The sequence below is a fragment of the Microcaecilia unicolor genome, chromosome 3 (genome assembly GCF_901765095.1).
Source record: "Microcaecilia unicolor chromosome 3, aMicUni1.1, whole genome shotgun sequence".
NCBI lineage: Eukaryota > Metazoa > Chordata > Amphibia > Gymnophiona > Siphonopidae > Microcaecilia > Microcaecilia unicolor.
The window spans coordinates 602,571-618,076 of NC_044033.1; the positions used below are offsets into that span (position 1 = coordinate 602,571).

Genomic DNA, 15,506 nt, shown 5'->3' on the forward strand with positions numbered 1-15,506 from the left:
AAAGCTAAATTGTATGCTATAGGGGACAGCCTAGAGTTATACACTTTCCTTCTACGTTCCATCTTATCCCAATACGATAATGTGAAGCGAATTACAGGGCTCACCTCCATTCCTAACCGCCTATGTTTAGGTGTTAGCCATAGCATATGTCCTAATTTTAATGGGCTACGAAGTAGATACTGTTCTGCCCTTATCCAAAGTTTATGAGAAGTCTCCTGGAACCATTCTACTGCCGCTTTGACTTGGGCTGCCCTGTGGTAGAACTCCAAGTGGGGGACTCCCAGTCCTCCCTTAGATTTACGAGCCATATAGGTCACACTGGAGTGAATTCTCGGCTTATTACCTTTCCAGATAAACTTTGTTAATCGACTCTGTACACGCTGAAGCAAATGTTCATCTATTGGCAATGGAATTGATTGAAAGAGGTATAGTAGGCGTGGCAAAATGTTCATTTTTACTGTGGCTATCCTGCCAAACCAAGACAAGCCAAGAGGTTCCCATCTATCCAAATCTGCCTTAAGCTCAGTAACTAAAGGAGTATAATTCACCTCACTTAGGCGTTGCAGATTACTAATGAGAACTCCTAGATATCGGATGCCATCAGTTACCCATTTCAATGGGAACAACTGCCGACATGCCTGATAAGTTTGCTCGTCCACACCTTGTGCCAATGCTTCCGTCTTGGTGTAATTAATTTTGAAACCAGAGACCTTTCCGTAGGCATCTAAGATTTGAAATAGCTTTGAAAGGGAGTCCAAAGGTGAAGTAACTGTCAATAGAACATCATCCGCAAATAGCGCTACCTTGGACTCCCATTCCCCTACCTTCACTCCGGTGATTTCCGGGTCGTTTCTAATGACCCACGCCAGAGGCTCCATCACAATGGCAAACAAGAGAGGTGATAATGGACACCTCTGGCGCGTTCCTCTTTGTAAGTCAAAGAAGGGGGAAACCTGTCCATTGATCTTTAAGCATGCTTTAGGTCTAGTATAGAATTCTTCTATCCAACCCATAAATTTAGTGCCAAAACCAAGACGTTGCATTGTCTGATATAAAAAGGGCCAATGTACCCCCTATCGAATGCCTTTTCGGCGTCAATACTTAACAGGCAGTAGGGTAAATTTCTTTGCTTTGCAGCATACATAACATCAATTGTTCGCCTTATGTTGTCAGAGGCTTGTCTATTAGCAATGAATCTCACTTGATCTGGGTGAATAATAGATGGAAGAAAGCGAATGCTACATACCTGTAGAAGGTATTCTCCGAGGACAGCAGGCTGATTGTTCTCACTGATGGGTGACGTCCACGGCAGCCCCTCCAATCGGAAACTTCAATAGCAAAGGCCTTTGCTAGTCCTTGCGCGCCCATGCGCACCGCGCATGCGCGGCCGTCTTCCCGCCCGAACCGGCTCGTGTTCGTCAGTCCCATATGTAGCAAGACAAGACAAGGGAAGACACAACTCCAAAGGGGAGGCGGGTGGGTTTGTGAGAAAAATCAGCCTGCTGTCCTCGGAGAATACCTTCTACAGGTATGTAGCACTCGCTTTCTCCGAGGACAAGCAGGCTGCTTGTTCTCACTGATGGGGTATCCCTAGCCCCCAGGCTCACTCAAAACAACAAACATGGTCAATTGGGCCTCGCAACGGCGAGGACATAACTGAGATTGACCTAACAATTTATCCAACTAACAGAGTGTAGCCTGGAACAGAATAAAACATGGGCCTAGGGGGGTAGAGTTGGATCCTAAACCCCGAACAGATTCTGAAGCACTGACTGCCCTAACCGACTGTCACGTCGGGTATCCTGCTGCAGGCAGTGATGAGATATGAATGTGTGGACAGATGACCACGTCGCAGCTTTGCAAATCTCTTCAATAGTGGCTGACTTCAAGTGGGCTACCGACGCTGCCATGGCTCTAACATTATGAGCCGTGACATGACCCTCAAGAGCCAGCCCAGCCTGGGCGTAAGTGAAGGAAATGCAATCTGCTAGCCAATTGGATATGGTGCGTTTCCCCACAGCCACTCCCCTCCTGTTGGGATCAAAAGAAACAAACAATTGGGCAGACTGTCTGTTGGGCTGTGTCCGCTCCAGATAGAAGGCCAATGCTCTCTTGCAGTCCAATGTGTGCAGCTGACGTTCAGCAGGGCAGGAATGAGGACGGGGAAAGAATGTTGGCAACACAATTGACTGGTTCAGATGGCACTCCGACACAACCTTTGGCAAGAACTTAGGGTGAGTGCGGAGGACTACTCTGTTATGATGAAATTTGGTGTAAGGAGCCTGGGCTACCAGGGCCTGCAGCTCACTGACTCTACGAACTGAAGTAACTGCCACCAAGAAAATGACCTTCCAGGTCAAGTACTTCAGATGGCAGGAGTACAGTGGCTCAAAAGGAGGTTTCATCAGCTGGGTGAGAACGACATTGAGATCCCATGACACTGTAGGAGGTTTGAGGGGGGACTTTGACAAAAGCAAACCTCTCATGAAGCGAACAACTAAAGGCTGTCCTGAGATCGGTTTACCTTCCACACGGTAATGGTATGCACTGATTGCACTAAGGTGAACCCTTACAGAGTTGGTCTTGAGACCAGACTCAGACAAGTGCAGAAGGTATTCAAGCAGGGTCTGTGTAGGACAAGAACGAGGATCTAGGGCCTTGCTGTCACACCAGACGGCAAACCTCCTCCATAGAAAGAAGTAACTCCTCTTAGAGGAATCTTTCTTGGAAGCAAGCAAGATGCGGGAGACACCCTCTGACAGACCCAAAGAGGCAAAGTCTACGCTCTCAACATCCAGGCCGTGAGAGCCAGAGACTGGAGGTTGGGATGCAGAAGCACCCCTTCGTCCTGTGTGATGAGGGTCGGAAAACACTCCAATCTCCACAGTTCTTCGGAGGATAACTCCAGAAGAAGAGGGAACCAGATCTGACGCGGCCAAAAGGGAGCAATCAGAATCATGGTGCCTCGGTCTTGCTTGAGTTTCAGCAAAGTCTTCCCGACCAGAGGTATGGGAGGATAAGCATACAGGAGACCCTCCCCCCAGTCCAGGAGGAAGGCATCCGATACCAGTCTGCCGTTGGCCTGAAGCCTGTAACAGAACTGAGGGACCTTGTGGTTGGCTCGAGATGCAAAGAGATCTACCAAGGGGGTGCCCCACACCTGGAAGATCTGTCGCACTACTCGGGAGTTGAGCGACCACTCGTGAGGTTGCATAATCCTGCTCAGTCTGTCGGCCAGACTGTTGTTTACGCCTGCCAGGTATGTGGCAACATGCCCTGACGGCGAGCCCAAAGCCACATGCTGACGGCTTCCTGACACAGGGGGCGAGATCCGGTGCCCCCCTGCTTGTTGATGTAATACATGGCAACCTGGTTGTCTGTCTGAATTTGGATAATTTGGTGGGACAACCGATCTCTGAAAGCCTGCAGAGCGTTCCAGACCACTCGTAACTCCAGGAGATTGATCTGCAGATCGCGTTCCTGGAGGGACCAGCTTCCCTGGGTGTGAAGCCCATCGACATGAGCTCCCCACCCCAGGAGAGACGCATCCGTAGTCAGCACTTTATGTGGCTGAGGAATTTGGAAAGGATGTCCCAGGGTCAAATTGGACCAAATCGTCCACCAATACAGGGATTTGAGAAAACTCGTGGACAGGTGAATCACGTCTTCTAGATCCCCAGCAGCCTGAAACCACTGGGAAGCTAGGGTCCATTGAGCAGATCGCATGTGAAGGCGGGCCATGGGAGTCACATGAACTGTGGAGGCCTTGTGGCCCAGCAATCTAAACAACTGCCGAGCTGTGATCTGCTGGGACGCTCGCACCCGCGAGATGAGGGACAACAAGTTGTTGGCTCTCGCCTCTGGGAGATAGGCACGAGCCGTCCGAGAATCCAGCAGAGCTCCTATGAATTCGAGTCTCTGCACTGGGAGAAGATGGGACTTTGGATAATTTATCACAAATCCCAGTAGCTCCAGGAGGCGAATAGTCATCTGCATGGACTGTAGAGCTCCTGCCTCGGATGTGTTCTTCACCAGCCAATCGTCGAGATAGGGGAACACGTGCACTCCCAGCCTGCGAAGCGCCGCTGCTACTAAAGCCAAGCACTTCGTGAACACTCTGGGCGCAGAGGCGAGCCCAAAGGGTAGCACACAGTACTGGAAGTGACGTGTGCCCAGCTGAAATCGCAGATACTGTCTGTGAGCTGGCAGTATCGGGATGTGCATGTAGGCGTCCTTCAAGTCCAGAGAGCATAGCCAGTCGTTTTCCTGAATCATGGGAAGAAGGGTGCACAGGGAAAGCATCCTGAACTTTTCTTTGACCAGATATTTGTTCAGGGCCCTTAGGTCTAGGATGGGACGCATCCCCCCTGTTTTCTTTTCCACAAGGAAGTACCTGGAATAGAATCCCAGCCCTTCTTGCCCGGATGGCACGGGCTCGACCGCATTGGCGCTGAGAAGGGCGGAGAGTTCCTCTGCAAGTACCTGCTTGTGCTGGAAGCTGTAGGATTGAGCTCCCGGTGGGCAATTTGGAGGTTTGGAAACCAAATTGAGGGTGTATCCGTGCCGGACTATTTGGAGAACCCACTGGTCGGAGGTTATGAGAGGCCACCTTTGGTGAAAAACTTTCAACCTCCCCCCGACCGGCAGATTGCCCGGCACTGACACATTGATGTCGGCTATGCTCTGCTGGAGCCAGTCAAAAGCTCGTCCCTTGCTTTTGCTGGGGAGCCGAGGGGCCTTGCTGAGGCGCATGCTGCTGACGAGAGCGAGCGCGCTGGGGCTTAGCCTGGGCCGCAGGCTGTCGAGAAGGAGGATTGTACCTACGCTTACCAGAAGAGTAGGGAACAGTCTTCCTTCCCCCATAAAAACGTCTACCTGTGAAGGTAGAAGCTGAAGGCTGCCGGCGGGAGAACTTGTCGAAAGCGGTATCCCGCTGGTGGAGCTGCTCTACCACCTGTTCGACCTTCTCTCCAAAAATATTGTCCACACGGCAAGGCGAGTCCGCAATCTGCTGCTGGATCCTATTCTCCAGGTCGGAGGCACGCAGCCATGAGAGTCTGCACATCACCACACCTTGAGCAGCGGCCCTGGACGCAACATCAAAGGTGTCATACACCCCTCTGGCCAGGAATTTTCTGCACGCCTTCAGCTGCCTGACCACCTCCTGAAATGGCTTGGCTTGCTCAGGAGGGAGCTTATCCACCAAGCCCGCCAACTGCCGCACATTATTCCGCATGTGTATGCTCGTGTAGAGCTGGTAAGACTGGATTTTGGCCACGAGCATAGAAGAATGGTAGGCCTTCCTCCCAAAGGAGTCCAAGGTTCTAGAGTCCTTGCCCGGGGGCGCCGAAGCAAGCTCCCTAGAACTCTTAGCCTTCTTTAGGGCCAAATCCACAACTCCAGAGTCGTGAGGCAACTGAGTGCGCATCAGCTCTGGGTCCCCATGGATCCGGTACTGGGACTCGATCTTCTTGGGAATGTGGGGATTACTTAAAGGCTTGGTCAAGTTCGCCAGCAATGTCTTTTTGAGGACATGATGCATGGGTACTGTGGACGCTTCCTTAGGTGGAGAAGGATAGTCCAGGAGCTCAAACATTTCAGCCCTGGGCTCGTCCTCCACAACCATCGGGAAGGGGATGGCCGTAGAAATCTCCCGGACAAAGGCCGCAAAGGACAGACTCTCGGGAGGAGAAAGCTGCCTTTCAGGGGAGGGAGTGGGATCAGAAGGAAGGCCATCAGACTCCTCATCAGAGAAATACCTGATGTCCTCCTCCGCCTCCCACGAGGCCTCACCATCGGTATCAGACAAGTTCATGAACGTGTGTCTGAAGCCGTGCCCGGCTCGACTCCGTGGTACCACGGCGTGAGCGTCGAGAGGTAGACTCCCTCGCCCGCACTGCGAAGCTCCTTCCGCCGACGTCGTCGGGGAGCCTTCCTGGTAGGCGACTGCAGTCGGTACCGCACGCGGCACCGATGTCGGAGACCTCACCCTGGGCAAGGGGCCAGCCGGCGCCTCACTCGACGGTACCGGAGGCGCAAGCACCCCCGGTACCGGAGGGGAAGGACGCAACAGCTCTCCCAGGATCTCTGGGAGAACGGCCCGGAGACTCTCGTGCAGGGCGGCTGTGGAGAAAGACATGGAAGCCGATGCAGGTGTCGAAGTCAGAGTCTGTTCTGGGCGTGGAGGCTGTTCCGGGCTGTCCAAGGTGGAGCGCATCGACACCTCCTGAACAGAGGGTGAGCGGTCCTCCCGGTGCCGATGCCTACTGGGTGCAGACTCCCTCGGCGACCCAGAGCTCTCGGTACCGACGCGGGAAGGAGACCGGTGTCGATGCTTCTTTGACTTTTTCAAACGAAGCATGTCACCGGAGCTTCCCGGTACCGACGAGGACGTAGAATCCAGCCGTCGCTTCCTCGGGGCCGAAGTCTCGGGGGGGCTGTACCGCAGGAGCCCTCAGGGTAGGGGGAGACCCACCCGAAGGCTCACCGCCACCAGCAGGGGAATGGACAGCCCTCACCTGCACTCCAGTCGAAGCACCACCGTCCGACATCAGCACTAGTGGAGGTCCCGGTACCACCGACGCCGACGCAGCCTTCCGATGTCTCGGCCCCGACGATGCAGAGGGTCGATGCCTCGATGCAACCGATACAGTCGCGGCCGAGGACCGAGGTTTTGACGCTGTCGACGTCGACGCACTCGATACTCCCAGTGCCGATGTCGACGAAGAGCCCGAGAACAAAACGTTCCACTGGGCCAATCTCGCTACCTGAGTCCTTTTCTGTAAAAGGGCGCAAAGACTACAGGCCTGCGGGCGGTGCCCAGCCCCCAGACACTGAAGACACGATGCGTGCCTATCAGTGAGCGAGATTACCCGGGTGCACTGGGTGCACTTCTTGAAGCCGCTGGGAGACTTTGATGACATGGGCGGAAAAATCACGCCGGCGAAATCAAAACTCGTAATTGCGGTAAGGTACCAAAAAGAGGGGGAGAAAAAACTCGACCCCAAGCCTCAAAAGGGCCTACCCCGAAAACAAAAGAAAACTTAACGGGGCCAAAAACTGGAAATACGGGAAGGGGAAAAAGACCGAAAGGACCTTCTCCGAAATCCCTTTTTTTTTTTTTTTTTTTAAACGAAAAGTCAAAAGACGCACGAGGGTCAACTTAAGGGGCGCAAACGGCGCAAACACGACCGTACCGAGCGCGGACAAAAGAAGACTGACGAACACGAGTCGGTTCGGGCGGGAAGACGGCCGCGCATGCGCGGTGCGCATAGGCGCGCGAGGACTAGCAAAGGCCTTTGCTAGTGAAGTTTCCGATTGGAGGGGCTGCCGTGGACGTCACCCATCAGTGAGAACAAGCAGCCTGCTTGTCCTCGGAGAACTGCGGTTAACCTGGTGGCCAACACCTTTGCCAGTATACGCACATCTACGTTTAAGATTGAGATTGGCCGGTAGGAAGAACATTCGGTCACATCTTTTTTGGGCTTAGGGATTACGGCAATCCATGCCTCTCGCATAGTTTCTGGCATGCTTTCCCCAGTTCGTATAGAGTTTAACACCTCTGCTAACAGAGGTGCCAGGTATGGAGCAAACCTTTTATAAAATTCGCTTGTATACCCGTCTAGCCCAGGTGCTTTACCAGTTTTTAAAGATTTAATGGCATTGAGCACTTCCTTTGCCTCGATAGGAGCATCAAGCATTTCCCTGTGTTCTAGGGCGATACTTGGTAAACATTTCTCTAGATATGACCGAACTTCCCCCTCCTGTATCGAGCCATCCTTAGAGTACAATGCAGCATAATACTGGCTAAATCGGTTTCTAATCTCTTGCGACTGTTGGAGACTCTCTCCTTGTTGTCCCTTAATACAAAAGATGGTGGCCGAGAGGAACAAGATGGCTGCCGCTGCATAGAGCTGTTTCAGCAGCGTTTCAACTTACCTGGGCAAAGAGATTTTCTTTCTTTAAAATGCCGCATACTAAGAGAAAAGGGGTGGTAAAGAGGGATCCCTTACCCTCTGCGACCTCAACACCAACCCAGATAAGTTTGGATCGTTTTTTGTCATCATTCTCCCAAGTTCCAAGGGAAGGCAATACCGTAGTGGAATGTACCGGGGAAGCGGTTTTTCCACCGGCTGACGAAACCTCCCTCTCTCCACCATCGCAGTTGCTCCCTCCGTGTCCAGCGGCATTAGCAGCCCTTGGGGCGACCCCGTTCACCACCGGAAGTGTGGTGGGAGAATCGCCAGTTGAGGGACTTGAGCTGCAATATTTGCCACTGAGCCCTAAGAGGAACATCTCGGGAGAAAAACCGGAGGTAAATTTAAATCAGATTTGGACTATGCTGAGTGGAATGAACGAAACCCTGTTAAAAACGTCTGGGGAAGTTCATGTTATGAATGGAAAAATTGAGGAGTTGAAATCCTCGATAGAGCAAGTTAAAATAGAAACTTCAACAAAGATAATGAAAATTCAAAAGGATGTGGAGTTATTACATGAATTTAAGAATGCAGCAGTAAAAGACAGCGGTGATATCCGTCGTAGAATAGAACAGATTGAGAACCATAATCGAAGATTGAATCTACGATTTCTTAATTTCCCAAGACTCCCAGGAAACTCCCCTTCTGATCTTTTTAGAAGATACCTAAATGAAATCTTAAAATTTCCCCTTGAAAATTTACCGCCAGTAAACAAAATTTACTACATTGGGAATCCTATGGAGAAGATTGGGGGAAAACTGAATTTGCCACAAACAAATAATCTAGATATATCTGCTCTATTAGAACAATCTCTAGAAAATTGCACAGAAAGAATGACCCTCATTGTTTCTCTAGTATTCGAGCAAGATTTGAATGCGATAATGAGAAATTACTTCAAAAATTCCACTACTCTTTTTGGTGGAGAAAGGATATGGATATACCCGGACGTTACAAAGCAAACCCAGCAAAAAAGGAAACTTTTTTTGGCAATGAAAGAAAGGACATTGGAGATAGGGGGTTCCTTTTTTCTTGCCTATCCTTGTAAATGTAATGTAAAATTGGGTTTAAATAAGTATGTTTTCTATTCACCAGACCAGTTAAAATCTTTTTTGGATCTAAAGCAACTTAAATAACATCAGAATAAGTAAATATGTTTGGGAGTATGCAGCGAATATTTCCTTGAATATTCTTTTTGTTAATTTAAAGACTTCCCTATTCTTTTGTTCCTCCAAACCCCTGTATTGTGGTCTGAGGAAGCCTATTGTTCATTTTCCTTTTGTTTTATATTAATTATCCTCATAAATTCAAGGCTGTATTTCATAAACAAGTTTATTCTTGTAAATATATTGAAATTATAAATAAATAAATAAATAAATTAAAAAAAAGATGGTACGCTCTACCCGAAGCTTTCGCAGTTTAAGCGCTGTCTGCCAATCTTATTTTTCTTTGTATAATTATGAAGCTTTAACTTCTCATTAAGAAAGTCTAATTCTTGGCTTAGCAAGGCATCTAATTGTATCCTCTTAGCTTGTAAGGCTCGGTAGTGTTTGAGAGAGCCTGTACTTTTATGTTTTAGTTCCAGTTCCCTGATTTGGCTTCTCAACTGGGCCAGTTCGCTCTCTCTTTTCTGTTTAAGTCACCCTGCCACCGCCATGAAGTGGCCTCGGGACACTGCCTTGAGTGCATCCCAAACTACTGCTACTGGTGGGCCTGAATTCAAATTGAATGACAAATATTCCTCAAGTAGTTTCGTATATTTACTGCACTCCTCTTCCTGTTTTAATATCGTGTTATTGAAAGTCCAGGTACCCCCCCCTTCTCTCTGTCAGATGACTGTCCCACTGTAGCATACACGGGGCGTGGTCAGAGAGGGTAATATTTCCAATTTGTGCTCTCCCAATCTGAGTTCCCAACAGTTTATCTATAAGGATGTAATCTATTCGGGAATATGTCTGATGAACTTGAGAGTAAAAGGAGTAGTCACGTTCTCTGGGGTGGCTGTCCCTCCAGGAATCACAAAGCCCCACTTCTTCCACAAAAGTGGCAAAGTGCTTGGCAATTACCTTATCATTCCTTGTGGGAGAGCCAGTTCGGTCCAGGTCTGGTTGCAATGTGGCATTGAAGTCGCCACCTAATATCACAGAACCTCCTATCACTTCCAACAATTTTCGCTTTAGTAACTGAAAGAAAGAGTGCTGTTCCGTGTTGGGGCCATAAATAGATCCAAACGTAACTTCCCTGTTTTCTATAGTACCTCTAATCAAAACATATCGCCCTTTTGGGTCCCGTTTCACCTGATGGACCTGCAGAGGGAGATTATTATGAAAAAGTAGGGCTACCCCTCTTTGTTTCTTGTTAGAGATATCAGATGCAAAATAGATTTTTGAATATTGGGGGTGTCTAAACAGAGTTTCATGGGCTCTCTTCAAGTGTGTTTCCTGTAGCATTATGACATGCGGTTTCAGTCTCATAAGTTCTTGCCACACTAATTGGCGCTTTCTCGGAGCATTAAGACCCCTTACATTAAGGGTTACAATATGTAAATTATGTGTCATTAGGATTGTGTCGACCTAGACCAGGTCTTAAACATGGTCGCTGTCTCTGAGTAATGTACTTCCCATATCCCCTCTCCCTACCCCTCCCAGTATCTCCCTAGTGGCAAAGAAAGACAAGGGGAGATCCATAAATAGGAATCTCTCTTGTCTTTCAACCCCGGCCAAGACAGCAAACCCATCCACAACCCTTCGCCCCATCCCCTCGCAACATTCCTCTCTCTTATTTTACACAGATAAGAACTATATCTTCCCCTTTTTATCTCCTATATTCACACATTGATGTATTTGCAAAACACTACCAGTTATATTTGTTCACTCAGTCCCAGCAGAGTTCATGTGGCAGATTTAGATGCAGTCAGTCGGGATTTCTTTGCTTTATTGAAGACTTGCTGCCACTGCCGCACTTTGTCTCGTGTTGTTACGGTCGTTGTCGTGGGTGTAGGCTTTGTCTCCATATCCATCAGCCCCGCCGTTTGTAACCGTTGTCGAGCCATGTCTACAGTGCGGACCTTATGGAGTTGACCCACTATGGTGAAGCACAGAGAAAACGGGAACGCCCATCGATATTTAATATTATGTTTTCCAAGGGCCTCCAAGATGGGTTTCATGTTTCGTCTTTGTTGTAGGGTATATGCTGAGAGATCCTGGTATATAGTAACTATATTTTCTTGAAATTGTAAGTCCTTCTTCTGTCTAGATAGGGCAAGCACGTTTTCCTTTTCAGCATACTTCCAGAAATGCACAACAATATCTCGTGGCTTGTTGGCCAACGGTTTTCCCAAAGCCCTGTGGGTCCTCTCAATTTCAGGGTGCGCTGTTTCTGGGGTCGCTTCCATTAATTGTGCGCAGAGTTCGCTTATTATTTTTGGTATGTCTTCTTGCTCGCCCGCCTCCGGAATTCCCCGGAAGTGTAAGTTATTTCTTCGTCCCCGATTTTCAATGTCATCCATCTTGTATTGTAATTCCTCTAACCGAGTAGAAAATCCATCTTCTCGCTGTTTTACTTGCGTCAACAGTTCGTCCTGCTCATCAACTTGGCCTTCAAGCTCTTCCAGCCGGGCCCCGACTTCTTTTATCGCGCCTCTCAAATTGTCTATACTTTCAACAATTTCTGATTTCATATGAGCCAGGTCTTTTCGGAGATCTTTAAGTATTTTGGCAAACTGTGATTCTTGAGCGTTGCCCGCTTCATTTTCAGAACGCATCGACTCAGAGTCTGAAACATCCTCGTGCTGCGGAGAAGCATGGCGGCCGGATGTCTTGCTCACCCTTTGGCTACTCCTCACACCGCTTTTGGGGTCCGATAATTTTGATTTCTGCGACATTTTGGCTTAAACAATTTGCCAGCAATTATTTAACTTGCAAATGCTATCGTGTTCGTCGCTCTGTGTCGCTGTGTTAGCTATTTGAACGAGAGGAGTCCGGGAGTCTCGAGCTTAGGCTGCCATCGAGGGAGCTGACGTCACCGGAAGTATAATCAAATGTTTTTATGTTTTCCCTCAGTGTAAAAAGGTGACTAAGAGGAAAATATTTGATTTTTTTCTCCAGTATCTTGTTGCCTTAGTGTGGAACTCTCTGCCTTATCAAATAAGTTCACTGACTAATTATTTGATATTTGAAAAAGTCTTAAAATCTCTATTTATAATGCATGTATAAATTCAGTTGGGCTCTAAAATGTATTGGGCATTTTTTGGACAGGGTTCACTATGGAAACTTTGATAGCATAAACATCCTCCAGACCATCTCCTCCCTTCCTGTGACTAGAGCTACCTTCAAATGCTCCATCCCCCACTATATTCCCACTGGCTGGATCCTACCCACAGTCTCTGCAACTAAAGCTGCCTTCCAGTGCTCTATCCCCACTACCATCCCATTGGCTAGATCCTACCCACAGTCTCTGCAGCTAAACCTGCCTTCCAGTGCTCCACCCCCAATGCCTTCCCATTGGCTAGAACTTACCTACAAGTCCCTGTACCTAAAGCTGCCTTACAGTGTCCCACTCCCACTGTATTCCCACTGGTTGGATCCTACCCACAGTCTCTGCAGCTAAACCTGCCTTCTAGTGCTCCACCCCCAATGCCTTCCCATTGGCTAGATCCTACCTACAGTCTCTGCAACTAAAGCTGCCTTCAAGTGCTCCACCCCCACTGCATTCCCTACTTGGTCTCTGCTATTAGTTACAATGGAAGCCAGGCACGGTAGACTCACTCATATTATGTCTTGGGGGGGGGGGGGGGGGGTGAATGGAGGTGGGGTAGAGGAGGAACAGAGAAAAGCCAGACAGATGGCAATCCTAACCTCCTAAGTACATCTCACAGGGCCCCCTAATTCTATAAAAGTTGCCAGAGAGGTGTGGTAGCCATGTTAGTCCACTTTTAACGGTAATCAATAGAAACAAAACAAAACATGAAAATGAAAATAAGATGGTACCTTTTTTTTTATTGGACATAACTTAATACATTTCTTGATTAGCTTTCAAAAGTTGCCCTTCTTCATCAGATCGGAAATAAGCAAATGTTGGTAGATGACAGTATATATAGGTGACTTACAATGCCACTCTCTCCTCTGCCCTGGACACCCTTGCACCATCCACCTCCCGTCCCACAAAGCATACTAATCCCCAGCCCTGGATGACCCCTTGCATCCGATACCTTTGCTCCTGCGCCCGATCGGCTGAACGGCTCTGGAGGAAATCCCGCACCCATACCGATTTCATTCATTATAAATTCATGCTATCCTCTTTCCAGGCCTCCCTATTCCTTGCCAAACAGGACTATTACACCCAATTGACTAACTCTCTCAGCTCTAACCCTCGTCGTCTCTTTGTCACCCTTAACTCCCTCCTCAAAGTGCCCTCCACCCCCACCCCCTCTCACTCTCTCCTCAATCACTGGCTGACTACTTCCGCAATAAGGTGCAGAAGATCAACCTCGAATTCACCACCAAGCCTCCTCCTCCTCTTCACCCTTTAACCCACTCCCTCAACCACCCAACCCAGGCCTCCTTCTCCTCTTTTTCTGATATCACCGAGGAGGAAACCACCCACCTTCTTTCCTCCTCGAAATGCACCACCTGTCCCTCTGACCCCATCCCCACAAACTTACTTAACACCACCTCTCCTACTGTCACCCCCCCCCCATCTGTCATATCTTCAACTTCTCTCTCTCCACTGCCACAGTCCCTGACACCTTCAAGCATGCTGTAGTCACACCTCTCCTCAAAAAACCTTAACTGGACCCTACCTGTCCCTCCAACTACCGTCCCATTTCCCTCCTGCTCTTCCTCTCCAAGATACTTGAGCGCGCCGTTCACAGCCGTTGCCTTGATTGTCTCTCCTCTCACGCCATCTTCGATCCGCTTCAATCCGGCTTTCGCCCTCTACACTCGACAGAAACGGCACTATCTAAAGTCTGTAATGACCTATTCCTTGCCAAATCCAAAGGTCATTACTCCATCCTCATCCTCCATGACCTATCCGCCGCTTTTGACACTGTCAATCACAACTTACTTCTTGCCACACTATCCTCATTTGGTTTCCAGGGTTCTATCCTCTCCTGGTTCTCCTCTTATCTCTCCCACCGTACCTTCAGAGTACATTCTCATGGATCTTCCTCCACCCCCATCCCGCTCTCTGTTGGAGTTCCTCAAGGATCTGTCCTTGGACCCCTTCTTTTTTCAATCTACACCTCCTCCCTGGGCTCTCTGATCTCATCTCATGGTTTCCAATATCATCTTTATGCTGACGACACCCAGCTCTCTCTCTCCACAACAGACATCACTGCGGAAACCCAGGCCAAAGTTTCGGCCTGCTTATCTGACATTGCTGCATGGATGTCCAACCGCCACCTGAAACTGAACATGGCCAAGACTGAGCTTATTGTCTTTCCACCCAAACCCACCTCTCCTCTCCCTCCACTCTCTATCTCAGTTGATAACACCCTCATCCTCCCCGTCTCATCTGCCCGCAATCTCGGAGTCATCTTCGACTCCTCCCTCTCCTTCCCTGCGCATATCCAGCAGATAGCCAAGACCTGTCGCTTCTTTCTCTATAACATCAGCAAAATTTGCCCTTTCCTCTCTGAGCACACCACCCGAACTCTCATCCACTCTCTCATTACCTCTCGCCTTGACTACTGCAACCTACTCCTCACTGGCCTCCCACTTAGCCATCTATCCCCCCTTCAATCCGTTCAGAACTCTGCTGCACGTCTCATCTTCCGTCTGGACCGATACGCTCATATCACCCCTCTCCTCAAGACACTTCACTGGCTTCCGATCAGGTACCGCATACGATTCAAGCTTCTCCTACTTACCTACAAATGCACTCGATCTGCAGCCCCCCTCATTACCTCTCTACTCTCATCTCCCCTTATGTTCCTACCCGAAACCTCCGCTCACAGGCCAAACCCCTCCTCTGTACCCTTCTCCACCACCGCCAACTCCAGGCTCTGCCCTTTCTGCCTCGCCTCACCCTATGCGTGGAATAAACTCCCTGAGCCCATACGCCAAGCACCCTCCCTGCCCATCTTCAAATCCTTACTCAAAGTCCACCTCTTCAATGTCGCCTTCGGCACATAATCATTATACCTCTATTCAGGAAATCTAGACTGCCCCAACTTTACATTTAGTCCATTAAATTGAAAGCTCCTTTGAGCAGGGAATGTCCTTCTTTGTTAAATTGTACAGCGCTGCGTAACCCTAGTAGCACTTTAGAAATGTTAAGTAGTAAACATCAAAGCATTCCAGTGACAGTCTTACAGGATGGGGTGGATAGGTGTTATAACCACTCCCTCCACTTTTGTGATATAAGGAGGAACTGATATGTTGCTTTGTTTCATTTTATTATGTTCCTTATATATTTCTTTTCTGTATGCTGGTGGATATTGCGGACATATATGAAAATAATGGTGCCCCCAGTTCAGAACGGAATAATAGGAGTTAAATGTTAGAATGGGAGAAAGATAAAAAGTGAACA

At 48.9% G+C, this 15,506-nt stretch overlaps 1 protein-coding gene across 1 annotated transcript in view; it reads right to left on the reverse strand.

The window, feature by feature from the left end:
- The window catches only part of PEX6 (peroxisomal biogenesis factor 6), a 314,233-nt gene that overhangs the window by 70,259 nt on the left and 228,468 nt on the right, over positions 1 to 15,506 (reverse strand). The gene's annotated exons all lie outside the window — the stretch shown is intronic.